The 21,801-nt window shown below is 39.0% G+C and overlaps 1 long non-coding RNA gene across 8 annotated transcripts in view; it reads right to left on the reverse strand.

The window, feature by feature from the left end:
• Positions 1-639: 639 nt before the first annotated feature.
• The window catches only part of LOC124261754, a 44,179-nt gene continuing 23,017 nt past the window's right edge, over positions 640-21,801 (reverse strand). For 3 of the 8 annotated variants that reach the window (XR_006894413.1, XR_006894410.1, XR_006894417.1), the window contains 2 exons: positions 8,806-8,857; positions 640-2,854 (listed from right to left, as the gene is read on the reverse strand). This is a non-coding gene — a long non-coding RNA (uncharacterized LOC124261754). Of the gene's footprint in view, positions 2,855-4,319; positions 4,587-8,805; positions 8,858-16,501; positions 16,785-21,801 lie in introns of those variants that run through there. The other 5 variants (XR_006894411.1, XR_006894412.1, XR_006894418.1 and 2 more) reach the window with 4 other exon arrangements.

Below are 21,801 nucleotides of genomic sequence, written 5' to 3' on the forward strand. Positions count from 1 at the left end.
ACATCACGGAGGGTGACACAAGAAATGGGCTTCACACATTGTGCCCATGTGGGGTTTCGAACCCGGGTCTTCGGCGTGACGAGCGAACGCTTTGACCATTAGGCTACCCCACCGCCCCAGGAACCATATACACATCTGCTTCGCCATTAATCAAGGTTTCATGTGGAATATAATTATCAAATCCGATATACCAACTTAAATTTTTAATATTTTTCAATTATGTTTTTTGTTATTATTTAGTTTGTAAAATGAAACGTTTACATGAACTACTGCGTTTCCACTAGACAAGAGGTCGGTCACATGACCGCGAAACTGACACTCTTAGGCCAATTAACGACAAATTTAGCTGTCCATACGTTTTTTACGTGACTGTATTCTTGGGAATTCCAAGCACGAGTAAATACACAATACATCTACGAATCCCTTCAATCTTGAATGCTTGTAAAATATAGGGACAGTGAAAGATTTTTCTTGCAGCGGCCTATCCTTAAGCTTGTAAACAAACACAAGTCCAAAATTAGCATTCACCTCCTGTGAGGTCAAAGAAGATTTCCATAGACAGAGTGAAGGCAAAACATTCAATACATGCCGTTTCAAGGTAAACGTCACTTCTTAAAGTACACATAACGAAAAATGTGATTCCTTAAACATCTTTTATTGGAAACAATAACATGAAATGAGACAGTTATTCGGCAAATTATTCACCTTTTTCATGGAATACACACTTGATAGAAAACATTGTAACATGAAACAGCTATATGGAGGGCAACAATCTGCAAATGAGATGTCCTATATGTTACAGTAAAATTACAATGTGTTTGTACAAACAAACTGAACGTTTAAATGAACACAAACGCAAGGTCTACGTTCATATTTGAACTTCGCGAAACCGATACTCTCCATGCTTGCAAAAGTGAATGTATGACTGACAAAACTTTGCAGCTCTGTGTAGACAGCATTGTGGTAAAATACATGTGCCAGGATACAACTCAATGTTTACCTGGAGTAATCAAGTAGTTCACCATGACCAACACCCTGATTCATTGTGTTATTGTTGCACGCATGTTTGAATTAGTAAAATCACAGGGACGATATGCACTTATTCAAAATCATGAAAAACAGGTTTGTGTGTACGTTTGGGGCTTGGTTGATGAATATGTATCTATGTGTATGCCTAAATGTGAGTGTCAATACGCAGGTGAAGAGGTGCATGTGTGCAGCTGCACATTGATGTTGGGGCATACTGACATACGTGTGCATGTGCACGTGGATATAAACTGACATATAACGTTAGATTTGATTCAGCGAATTAAAATTCAGCGACAGTTTTATTCGTTGGTTATCTTATGTGTACTCTAGCCATCGAAGTGCCCACTTTGCCAAGGATTTAGTAAATGATTGAAGGGTGTCATGGTTGATGTGCCCGAAGAATTGGCCACTATGTACGAAGGTATAGGTAATTAGCACAAAGGTATGTGTCACTAATACCTTTTCGTAAAATTGATATTGTATCATGTGACTTTATCGGACCTTAACATCCCTTGCAATGGAACCCGTACCTGCTGAGATTTGCATCTCTCGTTTATTTGGCTTATAGGTAGCCAGCACACGAATATATTACATGATGTGTCCGATCTTGAATACCCTTCAACTTTCTCTCATACGATAGATGTTATGTCAACCAGTGCAATTAATAGTCATTCCAGTGATAGGTGGCTCCTTAAAATGTCCATCATCAACCTAACAACCTAACACCGGCGTTCTTGGTTTGCGAGTTCGTTTGCATGCACGATAAATCTCGACCATTCATCGATCAGGGTCGATATTGCCACAGTGTCTTCGGGGGAGCAATAACCGTGTGGTTTGGTCGGCGTAATTCCTGCACTACCAGGGAACGTATCGGAGTATTCACGACATTGTAGAATATTAGTTGTCGTGAGGCAGTGTTATATGGTATGCAACTGTTGCACATTGTACCTGTAGTATCGGCTGGGTACAGCGTGTTGGAACGAAACACAATTCACATATCGATTGTGATATATCAGTCTGAGGTTTTAAGTCATTAGGTCGACCTCTGACAAACAGTTCACATTGTAGATGTGTCATTAGCAACGTCACACAAAAACATCCTTCTGGAAACTCGTTCCTTTCGATTCTTCTGAGCTTGTCAACTGTAAGCTCCCAATAATTACATCCAAACACTATTGTTAGGCCTACTACTAAGCAGCTCAGCCACAAGGCAAGACGTCTTTATATCGAGTGCACAAGCCTAGGTCGTATTCCGGAAACTTGTTGAATTATCAGGTTCATACGAACACCCTACAGTTTTAAAATAGAAATCCCATACAACGCACGGACAATGTCTGTCGATGACCTGTAGGACGTGTATAGGAATGGTGACGGGCCTGCAATGGCCTCCCTGGTCTTTCGGCGCTGGACAACATTTGTATTCATGCATGCGTCGCGGATATCGCCACCTACTGTACGTCAAAACATCCATTTTACGACATATGTCGAAATAGTCTTCGTGCCAATACCCCGTGCACCTTTTCGTTGGATCATCAAACATATATGTCGTCCTAGGTTGTCTGATCGATAGCACCCCAAAGTCTCTTTCAAGTTTTTTTCTAAACTTGTCCCTCTTTTGGGGGATATTGTAGAGAAGTGCGTCCTTGAACGTTGGATTTCTCTTGAATCTCATAAGTTCACTCCTTAAGTTTCTTCTCTGTGGCCATGTACAATCGGTACTATAGCTGTTGATGCCGTTGCGTGCTGTTGATGATGCACAGTTGATCGATGTAGTTTTCTCAACAAGCCTCGTGACTGCAACACATCCAAGGAGTATCAACACCTGCTGAAGACAAAACATACCAAGAAATGTTTGATAACAATACAGGTTGGTGTATGAAGAGATGTCTGTCAAGCGATTAAAGTGTCCGTGTACTGTGATATATCCCGTTGTTGCATTCTGCAGTCCTACACTAGGCTTTGATGTAACAGCCACTTACGTGATTTAGTGATTGTTTACTGACTATTTACCAAATCCACAGAGGAAAATCTTGTCATGGGCCTAATGTGAACCGTGTCTCAGACTTATTAATACCCGAGCACTGGTTTACTTGGTTAAGCGATAATTGAACACAGATATCTAAACATATATCCAAAGATTGATCTTCAAAGTATGCGGGGCGGTGGGGTAGGCTAGTGGTTAAAGCGTTCGCTCGTCACGCCGAAGACCCGGGTTCGAAACCCCACATGAGTGTAATGTGTGAAGCCTATCTCTGGTGTTCCCCGCCGCGATTTTTCTGGAATATTGCTAAAAGTTGCGTAAAACCATACTCACTCACTCACTCAAAGTATGCCATACATGTATCATGCATTTAGCAGCGAACCCTTTTTGATAACATCAGCGTGTTAAATGTTAATTCAAAATAAATATCTTACAAAGTAATTCCAAAGTTGGGGATGTTCATATCATATTAACATCGTACATACAGTAGCTTCTGCAGTGATAGGGCGTACTATACGATATGCCTTGTTCCTGTGTTTTTAAGAACCATACCCCTGATTCCATGCAAACATTATGCATAATAGTACAAATCTTTTCACCTGTACATTACACAACCCAGTAACATGTTAAACAAATATCACAGGTAAAGGTATTTAACTATGCACATAAAGATACTAGCGGAAAGAAATTTTGTGTACCATAAAACTTCACATCAAAATATATTTACCATGGATTGGTTAGATACAATCACTTTGTCATAATTAACCATGATGAACCTGAAATTGCACCGTCTATATATGCATACATCTAATTGAGCAGGGAATGTGTCACACATTCAGGGTTCATTCAGGGTGCAACCTAACAAAATGAATGATACCTGTGAGACTTGGTCTTCAGGAAGGCTAAGCTACGACTAACGTGATCTGGTGGTGGTCAAGCCTGCCCACCTGGTTGACACATGTCATCGTAACGCATTTGATAGATCGATGCTCATGATGTTGATCCCACTCGACTATTTACAGACCGCAGTTATATACGTTGTCGACCTTGGGAATTTCTTATGGTGGTCGAAAGCACTCCTGACTTGCAAACTCAGCCCACTTTTCTCACAGCCAGAGATAAAGTGTACATGTGTTGAATCTGTCTCAACACATTGTTCCGCTGCAAAATCGTTCTTTGGTTTGAGTTAATGTATTGTTTTCCTTTATAGTTACTGATGCACAAGAACATCTTTCCGCTAGTATTTAATCGTCAAAGGTCATATTTGAACAAAACATAGATTCAGCAACTGATCATGAAGTTCCTGTACCCATAGAATACCTGCCGGACAGATGAAGTGATGAAATTCACGCCGCTTTTAAATTCCCACTAAGCGTTGATGATACAAAGGCTTCTTCGGTCTTGTGTTTATTTCCTCTCTTATTAACCGCTACCTCTCTTTGATGTGTTTAAAAATGTTCCCAAAATGATCTACGTCTACTGCTCCAGGAACTGATCCTTTTGTAGTGATCCATTCAGAGACTCCATAGGTAAAATCAGTTCAAAACCTCATGGCCAAAGTCTTGAAACATCTTTCCTGTAGTGCGTAAGAAGTAAAACGGTGATAAGGGTTTACTGCTATTCCGGTAACAGTCGGTACGCTCGCTCGTTGCCTGTAAGAACCTTATTATTGAAAGGCCATGATTTTGTTATTAGTTCAATAGGATCACATTTGTTTGCTTTTGAGGGGCCGTTGAAAAAATATGTGTTTTCGTCAGTTATAAGTTACCACAATATAAATCATACTTTCATCATATTAATCGGTTGTCTATTTTATTTTGTATCCACTTGAATGAACTTACTGCTTAAAGGATTTTTAAAAAGGTCTCTTCACATTGTTTATTTTCGCTCTTAATGAACCCCTGGGTATATACAATAATCACAAAATACAGTTAAAACGGTAATATTTCATTATACAGCTTGTATTAGGAATATAAAACGTACCTCCCTCGACAGCATTTCACGATTACGCAAGATAATGGGGTAGATGGTCACGTGGTCCCGTGACGTCATACCCGAGAGTCGCTACATCAACACACGGAAAATACAGTGGTACCGAGCCTGTTCGCTTACTGAGGTCTGCTTCCAGTTTAGCAAATAAATCAATCCACGAAGTCAACCCTGGAATTGGATGGCATACTAGATACAGATAATATCACATACCTTTTCAATTTGAAAGTATTTCTAGCGGCAAGACCGACAGGAATACTGACGACGATTGCACCAGTTGACAACATACAGCCGTGGGACGATCCCGATATGACTATGTTTTGAATAGACCTACTGCAGACTGGTATGAAAGTCACTTGCCTATCACACGTTCATGGAAATCTGGTTAGATACTGAATTCATTTTTCCGCGGTCACGGTAAAATTTGCAGTCATGATAACGGCAATGTTCGATCATTGTGCTGAGCCTGTCTTCCGGTATACCTCTGTATGGGAAGGTAAACACTATAATAGTTACGTTCGAGGTTCATGATTTATGAAGGTTATTGAGTAATTTTCAGCTCTATTTCATAAAATGTGTCTTCTGATTAAATTTATCTGTAAAGGTTTTAGTATAGTGATAATCTTTCCTATGAAATATGTACCGTTACGGAAGTCGATAAGTTCGATCTCACTACTGTATTGTAGAGAATTGTTTTCGGAGAAGTCGGTGTATCATCTCTGATCGATATGGTAAATCAAACATCAGTTTTATTACATTTTCAATTTCCATACACGTGTAAAGCATTGGTTATATGTTGTGATACTTAGTCATATAAATCTGCAAAACATACATAAAATGTAAAATGATAAAGACCTGTAACCTCCTTAACAGCTGATAATAGATATAATAAATAAATATACATACAAAAAAAAATAGAACTGACAAATCCTTATCTTTCTCTGTAACTGTCAGCTAGTGAAAAGAAAAGCCTTCATTGTGTTCTAGTAGTAATGTGTAAAGTGTGATCAGTCCCAAAGAAAGACCATCAATCAAATCAAGAAACCAGCACACAAAAATTAAAACAAATAATTTATTTGCATACAAACTATTTATGACAAAATAATGAATACAGTGTGTACACCAACATCATGAAGGCAAAGACGTGCGTGTGAATTAACTGGATGGACTGGTAAAAGCCTAAGAAAACAAGATCTCCAATAACACCATGTGACACAGTGGTGACTGCAATTTGGAAACATTTACCATCTGAACAAGTCCCAGGATTCAAACAGACGAATACAATAGATCTTAAGACATCAGGCACAACTGGTTTCAGTTCACACCCTAGACACATATACATGATTTTATTATATCTTGATGTCTGAGAATTCACCAGTTCCTGTTTACTAGTAATAAATGAAAGTGTCTAGCAGAATATCCTGGAAAAATAGGCTGTTGTGTCCTGCAAGTCTGTAGTAAGGAAACTTTCTTCTCTCAAGAATGGCCCTGAGTAGGAATTCCACATACTCTGTGAATAAATTTTACATTGAATTACATTTTGTAACACAATTTCAGTATATTTTGTTTTGGCAACCATAATAATAATTTTCTTTGAAATCTGCACTAAAAAAGTAAGTACTTTTGTCTTAACAAATGCTGAGAGGAAAAATAGATATAAGGATTAAAAACCAGTGTCTTTGCAAACAAAACCGAGTGTTGACTCATTAGTTAGGGGGAAATATGCAGCAATAGGAACAGTGGGTTTTTTCAAAATGGATTGCACCAGTTCAACAAATAATTATTGATTGTCTGAATTATATTTACCACCTGTTGGTTTCTTGTTCAATGGCTTGACCTCTTGGTTTAGGCCTAGGGGTAGCTGATTGCCTACTTTGGTTCTCAAGTCTTGGTCACTTCTAGGGTATTTAGGCTGTTTTCATTGATGTGAAATGCTGCCATGTACATCCTAAAAAATAGCATTAAAGTAGCATTTTTACATTTGCCAAAAACAAAACCCACAAAGAAATACATTATCTGAATGAACATATTTCCCTGGTTTCCTATTTTTGAAAGTGGTTTAAAGTTACCTATATATACAGCTTCCATGATGTTTTTACAAGGGGTCCATAAATACCTAAGTTTTATGCCAGTGCAGAGCAGTCATTTTCGTCTTATTTATTGTACATTGCCTTAAAGAGATAAAGTGTGAGAGTCAACATTTTAATCATACCCTAACACACACGCACACACACAATTCAAATACCATTTTTACACGGTAGGGGACCAGTCCCTGGTGGATAATTATCTGATATGACTCATTTTTAATTATGTTTTAATAATTATGTGCTGTCTCTCACCAATGCAACCATATGTTGCAAGTTCTCATTTGTCCATGCACACACCCATCTTAATTCCTCCACACACACTCACACCACAACACACCCGTCTCGGGAAATAGATGACTTGGCCCTACTGAGTAACAGTGACAGTGGCTGTGAAAATATACCTCTGATCGAAAATAGGACATGAGCGCAAATTATGACGTACTTTTTCATTAACTATTGCTTTATATAGCTAGCTACTGGAGTGTTTATGTTGCTCCAAAACAACTACATCTTAACACTCACCTGCAACCAATGTAGCGTCCGGAATGCAACTCTCTTGGTCTCAGTTCCAAGTTGACATTTCGGCCTCTGTGTTTGTATGGAATGTCGAAAGGATTGACCGATATAGAGCATTCTTGTAAAGTTTAAGTTTTGCCTATTCGTATCCATATTTCGTCAAAGGTTAGGTCTCTTTCATAGCACTTCTTCAAAAAGTGTAACGAACACAGATGACCATGCTTGGAGGTGTTCACAAAATCCGCACGACGACAGTAAACAATCTATGCCCTTCCTCTTGTCAAACAGAATTTCTCAGGAAATGTATCGATACATCCGTGTTGTTTACGCAGTTGAATAATCATCAAAATTCGAAGTGCAGTTGTCAGTTTCTAATACATAATCACAACAACGTTTCATTCAAAATATTGCGCTTTGTGTCACTTTCAACTCGATGGCGTATTCGCTACTGAAATGTCAACACACTGAGCGGACTCTCGGGTATGACGTCACACCCACAGACGGCAGACCGCAAAAAATACAAAATATGCATACGAGTGGGCGGGGCTACAGTGGTTTTAGTTTTGGTCCATATTTATGATTTTTACGACTATTTTTCGTAAATGGATGGTGCAGATATGGTATATATTCATGTTTGAATGGCATTATGTAATAAAAATGCATAGTGTTTAACCTTTTTAGAAATCCTTTAAGGTTGTGGAATTATAAATTGCAATTTCTGGAAAAGAAATCCACTCGCCAAATTTAACATTTATTTTCCCATGCTGGTGTGATGGCCGAGCGACCAAGGAAAATACTCGAAATTTCCAAAAAATATTTGAAATGACGAGAAGATACTCGAAGCAACGAGAAAATAATCGGAGAAAATACCCGAAATTTCATGTTTTTAACGAAAGTTGAAGTAATGAGAAAATACTCGAAGCAAAGAGAAATTATTCGAAGTAAAGGGGAAAATACGTTATGCTACAAAGGTTGCAACTTAGACTTTCGTAGCAATGAACTGGCAGGATGTTTCTGATTTACCGCCATGTCAGATTGTCAGAGTATAAACCGTTCCAGTCAAAAGGTTCCATTTGGAAGAATTTTGCTAAACTAATCTATGCTAATTCATGCTGAATTGAGCCTTTATCGTCGTAACAATAATAATATGAATATGAATATTATCAGCAAGGAAAATTAGAAACAGGTAACTCAGATACCAACCAAAAGAGTCATTAGTGTTGATTATGATCCAATTGTAGTTTTCAACAGGCTCCTGAAACACACCAATTGAACATATATATAAACAACACATCAATGCCAGTGAATAACCAGTCTCGATTATCCGTTAAAGCATATTCCAATGGATGTAAAATACAAAACAGCGGCAACAATTATATGATCGTTCCACTGAATATCAGTGATGACAAAGGGTACTTGCTCTACCATTAGCGCAGTGTTCCTGCCATGCGACAGCGATCTAAAACCGATCGAAACAATCAAGGGGTCATGATAACATAGAACGCCACAGTGGCGCGCTTGCTGTGTACAAGAGCATAGATGCTGATGCTTGTTAGTAAAGTAATATAAAGGAAATATCTCGTATGCTACCGAGATTATAATGAAACTCGCTGCAACTGTAGAGCCATCTCGACTAATTGCATCATGAATACATGTGAGACTTTATAGGACATTAATGACTGATGATTGTAACTGGAATTGTGTGGGTTCGAATCTCGGATGGGACTCAACCCAACAACAGTGCTAGGATCTGTACTTAAAGGTCACATGCAACCAAAAAAATCAAACATAATTAAAACACAATTATCACTTCTTCATGACATATAATATGCATTGCTGATTATGAAAAAACAAATAAACAAAATTATAAGCGTATAATCGCAAATCAAAAGTGCAATATTTTGTACTTGGGTTTACCTCCCTCGAAACGAAGTAGCCGGATACCGAACCCAGTCAGAGCGGGTGGGTGTGCACTCAAGTGTAACGGCTGGTTCATTAGCAGATGCCGGCTTCACGGCTCATTGTGTGTGTATATATAGAGATGTTGGGTTTTGTAAATACATGCTCATTTTTTTGTGTATAACATTTTGCAATCAACAGACATCATAACATGTCATGTGTTCAAGTATCACACCTGCCTGTCTGTGTAATTACATAATGTGACAGAGACCGAACTCGGGCCATAAATCAATGCGTTTTGTTTATGGTGTATAGCCTGATTGGTGTTAAGTTAAAATTGCATGTGGTCAGTGATCGCAGTTGTGTATTGAATATTGTCATTAGCAGACAGGCAGGCAGACACACAGGTGTCAATAAAACAAGACATTGAGTTTTGTCTGTGACATCGACATATCTATATCACAGCTAGAAATTGTGTCAACGCTAAATAATGACATTGCTTTTAAGTATCGAACTGAGAAAGTGACTCGTTAAGAAGAACGTGTGGTGAAATAGACAAATGAAATTATATTAACAGTTTATTTACTGTCATAACATATAAAAAGCTCGCGCCTGTGAGATATCAACAAAACATTATGAAAATAGCTCACACCAAAGCCTTCACCGAGTATTCACCAGACAGCCCGCTTCCAAGTTGCGCGAACCTATTTCACTGTGCACGTGCTATGAGCGCAGCCCAGCTGTTGAAACCCGTGTTCCCCAGAAAAGTCGGGGGAAAATTAGCGAAACGTTTGAACTCCGATTTCGCGCGTTTTTTTTCATCGCGTTATTTTTCAACTTTATAAGTTGAATTTGCATTTTTGACGCTTTGTTTCGGTAAGTCCATACCGAAAGGTATCAGAATCTGCAAAGTTGTGTTTTACGTTGCATGTGACCTTTAACATGGAATGTGTATTACCAAATATAACATGTCTTACATTGTAACTGGAACTATATTCATCCCTCGAAAAACAGAACAAAATGTCCGTCCCGAGTCGTTTCTGGTCCCAGCTAGACACAAGGACTGGTAACATGTAGCGAGGTCATTCATGACAAGTTATTGGAACAAATTCTGGACATTCATAAGTGACTGACGTTTGTAAAGGGCTTGTTATTTATTGGTCGTGTGATGTACTTGACCCACTGTGTTGCATTTTATGATTGTAAATCAAATTCCGTGTCAGTAAAATTGTATTCATGTGCTGACTTCATAATTTAGTACGTGGAGATTTATTAGCGTTAGCGTTTCAAAGAGGGAATCAACACGATACAATGTGTGTGTTCATCAACAATTTGTTTGCCCTGGTTCTGTAGGAAGGTTGATAAGTATCAGTTTCGAAAGTCGTACTTGAATCATTGCTTTCCGTTTGTCTGGACATAATCGAACGAGGGAACGACGGTTCAGCATATATCGCTAAGTACATTATCACAATGCTGGAACGTACCACGTCAAGTAACGTTCTGAATTATAATGCTCATTCGAATGTAAATATTATTTTACCAAGGTACCGAAAAGGGATGAGCTGAGTGAGTTGAGTTAGGTTTAACGCAGTAGCGTATGATGCTAAAAAGTCCAAAAAAACCATCAGATTAAACCTGGATTCATACACACGATCACATGGTTCAGACCTGACCAATGGATGTTGTTGTTTGTGTTTTTTGTTTAAGACCCCACCCAGCAATATTCCAGCTACATGGCGGCGGTCTGTAAATAATCGAGTCTGGACCAGACAATCCAGTGATCAACATCATGAACATCGATCTACGCAACTGGGATACGATGACATGTGTCAACCAAATCAGCGAGCCTGACCACCCGACCCCGTTTGTCGCCTCTTACGACAAGCATGGGTTACTGAAGACCAATTCTAACCCAGATCTCCACGGATCACAAGGCTGAGTGCGCTTTTGAAAAGGAATGTTGTTTGCTGTGTAATTGTGTTTGGAATTGTTACTGAGTGCATTGAAGCGAAGTATTAATCATTTCCAAACCACTTCAAACGCAATTCAGTTGTCTCATAACACAAGGTACTGAACCACATTTCAAAATGTAAATGTTCCCTTTATTAAGTCATTTGCGATGACATGTACATGCAAACATACCATCGTTGGTGGTCATGAATAACCGTTTAACGTCTTCGGCTGAGAACACGTGTGTACATGTATCACACCCGTTTCATATCACTGAAGTAATACTCAACCATCCAACCGAACGAACGAAAAGACGCCAGGCTGCGAAATGAGCCTCAGCCATCTGATGAACCGGACCGAATGTTGTCAGGCATGTTACTGAACTGATACTCAACCACATACACGTACGGACAATTACTGAATTGATACTCAACCACATACACGTCCGGATAGTTACTGAACTGATACTCAACCACATACATGTACGGAGAGTTACTGAACTGATACTCAACCACATACATGTACGAACAGTTACTGAATTGATACTCAACCACATACACGTACGGTCAGTTACTGAATTGGTACTCAACCAAATAGAAGTTCGGATAGTTACTGAATTCATACTCAACCATATAAACAGACAGATAGTTACTGAATTGATACTCAACCACATACACGTATGGACAGTTACTGAATTGATACTCAACCACATACACGTACCGACAGTTACTAAATTGATACTCAACCATATAAACGTACGGACAGTTACTGAATTGATACTCAACCACATACACATTCGGACAGTTACTGAATTGATACTCAACCACATAAACGTACGGTCAGTTACTGAGTTGATACTCAACCACATACACATTCGGACAATTACTGAATTGATACTCAACAACATACACGTACGGACAGTTACTGAATTGATACTCAACCACATACACGTATGGACAGTTACTGAATTGATACTCAACCATATAAACGTACGGTCAGTTACTGAGTTGATACTCAACCACATACACATTTGGACAATTACTGAATTGATACTCAACCACATACACATTCGGACAGTTACTGAATTGATACTCAACCACATACACGTACGGACAGTTACTGAATTGATACTCAACCACATACACTTACGGACAGTTACTGAATTGATACTCAACCACATACACGTACGGACAGTTACTGAATTGATACTCAACCAAATAAACGTACGGTCAGTTACTGAGTTGATACTCAACCACATACACATTTGGACAATTACTGAATTGATACTCAACCACATACACATTCGGACAGTTACTCAATTGATACTCAACAACATACACGTACGGACAGTTACTGAATTGATACTCAACCACATACACGTACGGACAGTTACTAAATTGATACTCAACCATATAAACGTACGGACAATTACTGAATTGATACTCAACCACATACACATTCGGACAGTTACTGAATTGATACTCAACCACATAAACGTACGGTCAGTTACTGAGTTGATACTCAACCACATACACATTCGGACAATTACTGAATTGATACTCAACAACATACACGTACGGACAGTTACTGAATTGATACTCAACCACATACACGTATGGACAGTTACTGAATTGATACTCAACCATATAAACGTACGGTCAGTTACTGAGTTGATACTCAACCACATACACATTTGGACAATTACTGAATTGATACTCAACCACATACACATTCGGACAGTTACTGAATTGATACTCAACCACATACACATTCGGACAATTACTGAATTGATACTCAACAACATACACGTACGGACAGTTACTGAATTGATACTCAACCACATACACGTATGGACAGTTACTGAATTGATACTCAACCATATAAACGTACGGTCAGTTACTGAGTTGATACTCAACCACATACACATTCGGACAGTTACTGAATTGATACTCAACCACATACACATACGGACAGTTACTGAATTGATACTCAACAACATACACGTACGGACAGTTACTGAATTGATACTCAACCACATACACGTACGGACAGTTACTGAATTGATACTCAACCACATACACGTACGGACAGTTACTGAATTGAAACTCAACCAAATAAACGTACGGTCAGTTACTGAGTTGATACTCAACCACATACACATTTGGACAATTACTGAATTGATACTCAACCACATACACATTCGGACAGTTACTGAATTGATACTCAACAACATACACGTACGGACAGTTACTGAATTGATACTCAACCACATACACGTACGGACAGTTACTAAATTGATACTCAACCATATAAACGTACGGACAATTACTGAATTGATACTCAACCACATACACATTCGGACAGTTACTGAATTGATACTCAACCACATAAACGTACGGTCAGTTACTGAGTTGATACTCAACCACATACACATTCGGACAATTACTGAATTGATACTCAACAACATACACGTACGGACAGTTACTGAATTGATACTCAACCACATACACGTATGGACAGTTACTGAATTGATACTCAACCATATAAACGTACGGTCAGTTACTGAGTTGATACTCAACCACATACACATTTGGACAATTACTGAATTGATACTCAACCACATACACATTCGGACAGTTACTCAATTGATACTCAACCACATACACGTACGGACAGTTACTGAATTGATACTCAACCACATACACGTACGGACAGTTACTGAATTGATACTCAACCACATATAAACGTACGGACAGTTACTGAATTGATCAACTCAAATTACACATACACATACACATACGGACAGTTACTGAATTGATACTCAACCACATACACGTACGGACAGTTACTGAATTGATACTCAACCACATACACGTACGGACAGTTACTGAATTGATACTCAACCACATAAACGTACGGACAGTTACTGAATTGATACTCAACCACATACACACGTACGGACAATTACTGAATTGATACTCAAACATAACATACACGTACGGACAGTTACTGAATTGATACTCAACCACATACACGTATGGACAGTTACTGAATTGATACTCAACCACATAAACATTACGGACAGTTACTGAGTTGATACTCAACCACACATTCGGACAATTACTGAACAATTACGGACAGTTACTGAATGATACTCAACCACATACACACGGTCAGTTACTGAGTTGATACCACATACACATTTGGACAATTACGGACAGTTACTGAATTGATACTCAACATACACGTAACAGTTACTGAATTGATACTCAACCACATACACGTACGGTCAGTTACTGAGTTGATACTCAACCACACATACGGACAGTTACTGAATTGATACTCAACATTACATGGACAATTGACAGTTACTCAATTGATGATACTCAACCACATACACGTACGGACAGTTACTGAATTGATACTCAACCACATACACGTACGGACAGTTACTGAATTGATACTCAACCATATAAACGTACGGACAGTTACTGAATTGATACTCAACCACATACACGTACGGACAGTTACTGAATTGATACTCAACCACATACACATTCGGACAGTTACTGAATTGATACTCAACCACATACACATTCGGACAGTTACTGAATTGATACTCAACCACATACACGTACGGACAGTTACTGAATTGATACTCAACCACATACACGTACGGACAGTTACTGAATTGATACTCAACCATATAAACGTACGGTCAGTTACTGAGTTGATACTCAACCACATACACATTTGGACAATTACTGAATTGATACTACTCAACCACATACACATTCGGACAGTTACTCAACAACATACACGTACGGACAGTTACTGAATTGATACTCAACCACATACACGTACGGACAGTTACTGAATTGATACTCAACCATATACACGTACGGACAGTTACTGAATTGATACTCAACCACATACACGTACGGACAGTTACTGAATTGATACTCAACCACATACACATTCGGACAATTACTGAATTGATACTCAACAACATACACGTACGGACAGTTACTGAATTGATACTCAACCACATACACGTATGGACAGTTACTGAATTGATACTCAACCATATAAACGTACGGTCAGTTACTGAATTGATACTCAACCACATACACATTTGGACAATTACTGAATTGATACTCAACCACATACACATTCGGACAGTTACTCAATTGATACTCAACAACATACACGTACGGACAGTTACTGAATTGATACTCAACCACATACACGTACGGACAGTTACTGAATTGATACTCAACCACATACACGTACGGTCAGTTACTGAGTTGATACTCAACCACATACACATTTGGACAATTACTGAATTGATACTCAACCACATACACATTTTGGACAATTACTGAATTGATACTCAACCACATACACATTCGGACAGTTACTGAATTGATACTCAACAACATACACGTACGGACAGTTACTGAATTGATACTCAACCACATACACGTACGGACAGTTACTGAATTGATACTCAACCACATACACGTACGGACAGTTACTGAATTGATACTCAACCAAATACACGTACGGACAGTTACTGAATTGATACTCAACAACATACACGTACGGACAGTTACTAAATTGATACTCAACCATATGATACTCAACCACATAAACGTACGGACAATTACTGAATTGATACTCAACCACATACACATTCGGACAGTTACTGAATTGATACTCAACAACATACACGTACGGACAGTTACTGAATTGATACAACCATATAAAAGTTCTTTCAGTAACTGAATTGATACTCAACCACATATTCGGACATTCGATGACAATTACTGAATTGATACTCAACACACAAACGTATGGACGGACATTTCATTACTGAGAGCGATGATACTCTAACATATTCCGACATATGAGGCGTTACGTTAATCAATAGTGATGACGCTACGTGTTCTCCAAAAGCACTCATGGGCGAGACCTCGAATACATCGCAGGACACTCCAACTGGACAAAAGGCTTGATAAGGCTTATATTACATGTTAGTACCACTTACCTCAGGGAAATACAAATTCGTGTTCGCCCACAGCCGCAATCAGTATCCCTGGCCCTCACCCTCAACCCCGTCACTGTGTCTCCCTTGCAGTGAACCGGATATTTGAAACACTGTGTCGTAGTTGAACAACGACAACCTTACAGACAGGCATGGTCGTTTTTTCGGGGTTTTTTTCTTTTTCAGATAACGATAGCGTATTCTCGGAGAATATCCGAAGGAAAAGGGAAATGGCAGGTTGTAACGTTACACGGGCAATACCTTTATCACCCTGATCTGTCTTCAGTCAAGGGTTCGAGCAGTATGTTCACGTGAAGTGTTGAATCACGTAGCTACATGTATTCCAAATTTGCCCCTGCTTGTAAAGTAAACAGCAGCTGATGTTACTAGTGATTGGAAAAACCAGGCTCCGAGTATGTATGTATGCATGTATGTATGTATGTACATACGCACGCACGCACGCACGCACGCATGCATACATGCAAATATGTATGTATGTATGTATGTACGTACGTATGTATCTCTCTCTCTCTCTCTCTCTCTCTATTTGCAGTTAGAGTTTGCTTTTATGATCAACCGAGATATAATTGTAAACATGTACACCTTCTTTATAACAATGAAAGTGATATTTCGGCGTAGCTGCAAACACAATAAAGTCATGTGATAATATGCTGAATATGTGGACCAATTAAAAATAATACTAGGTGGTACTTGGTAGTAATACTTTAGGCCACTCAGACCGTATGCAAAGAAAACTGGTTTCAATCCAGAGTATTGGGGGCATGCTAAATGAATTATTCACATATTCTTTTGAAAGAACGTTCAAGTACAAATATAAAAATGCAATAAACCGATCTCTGCTGTATTTTACACAAACGGAGGCATCAACAAATATGTTGATGTTGCATACACTACTACCATTATGATATTAAACAGTGATATTGACCATGTACATAGACTGCAGTACTGTCAAGGTGACCTATTAATTCAAGAATCGGCTGTCAGTATTTTAGTCTGCTATTACAGATCGATTTGTTTAGAGCGTTTGAAACTTCCTAATTAAAACCAATCAGTCCTAGTTGAATATATGTACAACACCTATGATTTGTAACCCCACAGAGCCAGCTGTAGTCATATTATAGTGATGTTTGTATGATTTTTATCATACAATTATTTTAGATGTGCACCTGCTTCGATAAAAGATGAGCATCACCTGCAATACGTGTACCCGTCATTAAGCAAATACCAAGTTTCTGAAAACTGTTCTTACAGCTCGATAACGTGGAAAACCATTTGACGTCATGGTTGATAAGTAGATAAGGAGCCTGTGCATCTGACAACAGTTCAATGCAAATTATTGGTGTACGGAATGATGGCATGTCATTGCTAGGTAATGCAAGCTATGTTGGTTGTCATCCATCGACTGTCAGATGATTGGCCAGAGAACGAATGACGTCAAGGGAAGTCAAGCGTTCAGGTCGACCAGGAGCGACAACACCCAGGGACGATACAGCCCTTTTCAGAATCACAAGACTTCATGAGTTTGCGTCAACGTGTTAAAACTAAATGGCTTCCACGTCACCGCTTTTTCCAACAGAACGGCCCGAAAACGTCTACAACGGTAAGTATAGAGGCAGACGGCTTATCCATTTATCCCCAGAGCAAACCTCAGTACAAGTACCTTGGTGTCAACATCGACGTCATTGGAATTTGACGTCATAGGGTCCACTGGTCGGACAAAGGTCGGTGTCTTTTGATCATGATTAATGGCTGAGCTTGAGTTAGACGAAACATATGCACAACGGAATATAATGGGATATTTTGGGTCAGGGAGATCCTCCAGTACAAAATCGTGATGTATTGGAACATGTATTGCATTTGTTCTCTTGAGGATTGTATGTCACAATCTTCAAAACAGCCGCAGTTGTTAATGTCATACGACTAGCTCTAATGAGTCAATGTTTTTGTCGTGTTTTTACGTTCTTTTGAGTTTCGATTTGTCCTGCAATTAGTCCTTGAGGGTCCATAGGTCCAGATAGTACGATACATTGCAATTGAGGTTTAGGTAAGTTCCTTTACTTAGGTTAATGGTGACATACTGATATATGAAAACTATGTGATGTTGCGATACTTGTTTCCATGTGTATATATTGGCTGGTTAGCTACCAGGTTCACCCTTAGCAACCTGTGCATGGGAAGGATACTTTATATTCTCGCGCGTGTTCATGTCTGGTTTCCCATGGAAACCGTGTGCAACTTTTAGTAATAACCGAAATGGTGAATGAAATGGAATATTTTCATGAGCAAGGACTACAAATATGTTGACAGCATGATTGTTGGCAGTCAGATTAAGATGTCAGGTGGTGTATATAGTGAATGTATTGGTGCTGACAAGAAACATTCATTGGATTCCAGTCACATATAGTTGTGTGTTTGAATAGTAAGATGGTCAAGTGCCGGCATGTTTGCACCGGGTTACCGAGCAGCCGGTGACGTAATGATAAGGATCAGATTACATACTAAAGTGTTCTGGTATAACGAAGAAAGGAACGAATGGCTACTCAAGGACACGCGCAAAAAATACTAGCGTCTGTTTTGTTATTACAATGGAGGACAGATCCCGAGAAATCGACGGGTATTCTCAGAGAGGGGTCGTTCATATTATGCATTATCTCACACAAACAAAAGCTTGTGACCTGCGGTAAACCCAAGGCTTAGCGTCAGGTCGTAAATCTTCTACATTATAGCCTGTACTAATAATAGGCAGCGACTCAAAAAACAACTTTACTTTCAACCTATTGTCACATGTTATTTGATCATTCAATACGTTACAGGTCTTTTGTAATCACAATGTTTAGTCACAGGGGAAACCAAGTATTTCAGTGTTGTTTAAACCACACAGGATTTGGATCAAGTCCTGATGAAATATGTGGAGTGAGTGAGTTTAGTTTTACGCCGATAGTGTATTTTGTTACCCTGGGGGTTGGAAACACTGGAGACTCGGGTACACGTGCCTGAGCAGGGTGTCCGTCACTGTAAACTACTGCATGGAATCTAGTCGGGTAGACAGTAAACCGACATCAGTCAGCGCTAGCTAGTCACGCGTGCACCCATGTCGTGTCGCTACAATAGCTGCATCATTCCCCATTTCATCTAACCCCATCTTCACAGCGGTGAAGCAAACAAGCAGGAGAATACGTACAGTTGTGTTGAGACAACCGTTTGTAACTGGGTCCGCTGGTTTAATGATATAATATGTCCAAGAAATTTACGTCCAGCGGCATTTACAGTCACACAAAATTATTGCAAAATGGCATAACACTTCTAAAATCATCACAAAGCTCTCGTAAGCCTAAGATCTCGTAACTTTTCCTGTAGCAATTGTACCTCCTATACCGTAACGGGGGTACCTCGCTGTGCCTCCGACTTTGTTTCAGGGTGTGAAGCAGTCACCCGTGGTTAACTAACTGACAATGGGGGGACTAATAGTACATCATGTTCTGAAATTTATTGTACCACAGCACATAACATTCACACATGATACATGAAACATGATACTCGCATGTACATCACCATTTTACTTATACACCAACAAATTAAACAATGCATATAACATTCACACGTGATACATGAAACATGATACTCGCATGTACATCACCATTTCACTTATACACCAACAAATTAAACAATGCATATAACATTCACACATGATACATGAAACATGATACTCGCATGTACATCACCATTTCACTTATACACCAACATATTAAACAATGCATATAACATTCACACATGATACATGACACCTTTAAATTCTAATACATACAACATCATACTCCACTTCACTTATACACCAACAATGCGTGATACTGCATCTGCATATTATTCAATCGGAGTGATTCTACCTTGCAGCAGATGGGACACAGTGATGTTAAACCGTTATACATGAGTTATTGGCGATAGTCGTAGCGCTACCATAGCTTTCTGAAACGGGCCTAGGTTCCTTAACCATTAAAATCAGTGTATAACATATAAGATTGTCCATTACAATTTTATTAACCGAAACATCAGCTCATGGAGATCAGTGACAAACGTCCTTGCGATCGAAGATCCTGAATGTTTAGTTAACATACATATGTAACACCTGCAAGGGATCTGTTAGGGACAGGCAGGGGGCAAACATTTATCTCAGATATGTACACAGGACTTATTCGGTGGAAGCTCTGGAGGTTATAAATATGATACTGAGATCCATGCTAAAGTCATTCTAAAGTCAATAAATCTTCACGACGTTGACTACAGATTCAGACACGGCTACCGTGTCGTTATAAACACGTATTTAGAAATCCCTTTCCCGCTTATCATCTCATGTGGAAGTAGTCATTCAGTGATAACAACAAGTCCCGTAAGAAACGTGTGAACGTCAAAATATGTTCAAATCTTTGAAGGGCATTTAGAAGTGGAATGCTTAAGAAAAACAAGATTTATGGATGCCAACATCTTTTTGTCAATAACACGACATCGGAGTGTATGCTTACTCCTACGTCAGATGATAAATCGAGCCTGATGAAGGAGCAAGCATCCGAAACGTCGTGTTTTCACAATAGAGAAGTTGGCATCCATAAATCTTGCTTTTCTTGTCAAAATATGTTGTTCATTCACTTCTAATCTTAAGTGTCGGAACTACGTGGCCTACTTCTCGTCCACGTGGAAGCCGTACTTCGTGTAACCTTCATATCACAAATAGATTCCGTGAGCCGCAAAACAAATTTAACAAAGAATAAGTAGAAGAATAATGACAATTATTATGGATATACAACTTCTTTTATTGTGTGGAGGCGACGTTTCGACATAGGTTCTAATGTCGTTGTCAAGCAAGTGATGAAACGTCGCCTCCACAGAATAAAGAAGTTGTATATCCATAATAATTGTCATTATTCTTCATCAACTCAACTTTTAAAATGCCCATCAATGACAGAATAAGTAGTAACAATACGATATTTATAGAACACAAAACTCTACGCTCTGTTTGATAAAAGCACCATTATTCCGATCTACAGGCAAATGTGCATTTTATTTGCAACCTCATCTCTGGGCTATGATGTAGACTGGTGGTTAAAGCTTACGCTCGATTCGATTCCGGGTTCGATCCCCAACGTGTGTAGGTTGTGTGAAGCTCATTTCTGGTATCTCCCGCCGTGATATCGCGCCAATATTGCTAAAAGTAAAACACTCCAGGGATTGGTCTGTCTGTTCACACAGCCATCGTTAGACTAAAGATTAATAGTCACTCGATATATATA

The sequence above is a fragment of the Haliotis rubra genome, unplaced genomic scaffold, assembly GCF_003918875.1.
Source record: "Haliotis rubra isolate DU_JTF1 unplaced genomic scaffold, ASM391887v1 Scf808, whole genome shotgun sequence".
Lineage (NCBI taxonomy): Eukaryota > Metazoa > Mollusca > Gastropoda > Lepetellida > Haliotidae > Haliotis > Haliotis rubra.